Genomic DNA, 2,915 nt, shown 5'->3' with positions numbered 1-2,915 from the left:
TGAGAAAGATGCATAGTCTCCTCCCATGTGATTTTCTGCCTCTGAAAAGCTGCTGGAGGTGTCAGCTGTGGTCGGTTTCAACTCGATGGTACACAGCGACACCACTGTTATCAGGCAGTCAAGAAGACCCTTTGCCATGCTGGCCTCTCTGAGGTTCCTTGCACAGAAACTCACCTGGGCCTGCAGAATGCTTCCCCGTGGTTCTGACATCCATGCTGCCCACCAGGCCCTCCTTCGCCCTCCCATCTGCTGAGTGAGCAGTGGTGAATCCCTTCACCACTGCCTCCTGAGGCTGGCTGGAGCAGCTGGACGGTCACAATGGGGCTGGCCACAGGGATGGCGTTGGCCACCACTTTCCCAGGACTTGTTATCTCAGCAACATGCAAGCAATGCCTTGCTCAGGCCAGCGGGGCACTGTGGGGAAATGACCAGCGGGAGAAACTGATGTTGGTAACACACCCACCAAGGATGGGAACAGAACTGGGCAACCCTGAGGCTGAGGACAGGTGTGGTGGGAAGACCTGTGACCTGCCGGTTGTGGTGGAGCTGACCACATCAAAGCTGTGTATCAAGACGGGCAGCTGAGCCTCCCAGATCTGTCTTCTGCTGAGTCCTGATAAACTGCCTGCCTTCCAGCCTCCACATACGTGGGGGCAATGGACTAAGCTAAAAGTTTGCACTTAGATTTTTTCTGGTATTTGAATTCCTTTCTGTCCACATGTATGGGGCCTGTGCAGAGTCAGTGGCAGCCACATCCGTGGGATGTGGGAGAGTCATATGGGAACAAAGAGGCCAGATGCTGGAGGATCATAGGCCAGCATGCTGCTGGTACAGACACAGAGAGCTACAGTGCAGACAACTGTTAGATGCCGTGGAGCTGATTCTGATCATGGTGACTCCATATGTTGTTTGTGAGCACAACTGCTCCCTGGGGCTTTCTGGGCTGGAATTCTTAAATGAAGTACATTGTTAGTATATGTCCTTCATGGTATTGCTGGTGGGTTTGAACTGCCAACCTTCAGGTGAATAGACAAAGGCAGTGTTTGCACAATCTGGTGACCTGAAGGTACTAAAGTAGCTTCCATAAAGCTGTTTGGGTTTTATTTCTCAAACCAGTTTGTTTGGGTTTATTCATCATCATTCAACAATGATGAAGCAAAAAACCACTGTGATGCAATCCAAGAGTTCTGCCAGAAGTCACGGAATGATCCAGAAAGCCAGCAGTGCCAAGTGTGCCCATGACACGGAAGAGCACAGGCACAGGCTCCAGTCAAAAGTCCTGACTGTTGAGTGAGAACTGACTGGTAGCTGACTCTCTGGTGGGTTTCTGAGGCTGTAAGTTACTGGGAGGAGATTGCCCAGCTGTCACTTGTTGGTGGATTCTTTCTGCCAGGGAGGAGGAGCCTTTGGTTGGCAGTGGAACTCCTAAAGGACTAGGCCCCCAGAGCCCCCATGTGCACAGTAGGAGGGGTGTGCACAGTAACAGCATGTGTTCGTAAGAAGAACGAACGCGTAGCAGGAGAAGCACATACAGCAGGACAAATGCACCCATAGTAGGAAAATGAACACATAGGAGAGTGTGCATAGTAGGAGCATGCACACAGTAAGAGGAACACGTAAGCTCCAAGAGGTGGACCCTTAGCTGGAGGGGCATGTGGACAGTTGCAGGAGGCAGTAGGGGGAGTCCACAGACACTTAGCAGCACTTAGCCAGACTCCTGAGAGCACAGGAGCAGTGCACACCACGTTCAGTATTGAGCTGACTTTGTCTCCCCAATTTTCACTTGAGAGGCCCAAGCAGCAGCATAATGGGAAGTCTGGGGAGTGGCCTTCACAGCTATAGGCACAAGCACTCATTGACAGATGAGTCAGGTGTGTGTGTGTGTGTGTGTGTGTGTGTGTGTGTGTGTGTGTTTTGTGGGGGGAGTTGTTGGTCAAGGTTCAGCCTCTTCACCTACTATAGCGCTGGGTGTCCAGTGCTGGGTCCTGGCAGGCAAAACATTATAGTGGGCCCGTGAGGGCTTCCAGAGCATCACTTATTTTCTTTTTAAATTGTGATTTTAATGAAAGTCTACAGAAAGATTGGGTTTTCATGTCTTCATTGTTGCATATTTTCTTCCCTCCTCTTCTCTTCCTCCCCCAATTCACTTTGCAATGCACCTCTTGTTCCAGATTGTTAATTGTCGTACATATAATACCCAATCATACATTCCTTTCAGACAGATCTATACACTCTTTTCCTGTTCTCCCACCTCCTCCATATCAATCTTATTTTATAACAGCACTATTATGCAGTATTTGCCAACTTGTGATGACTGAGATATTTACCTCAGCATAATGTCTTCCAGACTCTCCCCTATTGTGTAGTGTTTTATAAGTTTATAATTTTCAGTGCTGTATAATACTTCATTGTGTGATTATACCACACTTTTTCTATCCATTCATTTGTTGATGGGTATTTGGGCTGCTTCCATCTCTTGACTGTTGTAAATAATGCAGCCGCAAACATGGGTGTGCATACTTCTGTTTGTGTCACAGCTCTGATTTCTTTAGGGTATATTCCCAGTACTGGGATAGCCAGGTCAAATGGTATTTCTATTTCCAACTTTTTGAGAAAGCATCAGAATGGCCTCTCACAGTGGTTATAACATTTTACATTCTCATCAGTAATGAATGAGAGTGTTGGCTTCTTTTTAAAAATATATGTATTATATATTATCATATATATTATATATATATCTCTATATATAGATATATCTCTATATATCTAGATATATATCTAGATATATCTCTATATCTGTCTCTATATCTGTATTTATACTGTATCTGTATCTGTGTCTGTGTCTGTGTCTGTATCTGTATCTATATCATCTCTATCTCTATCTCTCTATATCTATATATTGGCAGGATCAGGCT

Source organism: Elephantulus edwardii, unplaced genomic scaffold, assembly GCF_000299155.1.
Source record: "Elephantulus edwardii isolate Elephantulus edwardi_28Jun2011 unplaced genomic scaffold, EleEdw1.0 scaffold00133, whole genome shotgun sequence".
NCBI classification, from domain to species: Eukaryota; Metazoa; Chordata; class Mammalia; order Macroscelidea; family Macroscelididae; genus Elephantulus; species Elephantulus edwardii.
The sequence above is the reverse complement of the archived record's forward strand: the minus strand, read 5'-3'. Positions refer to the sequence as shown.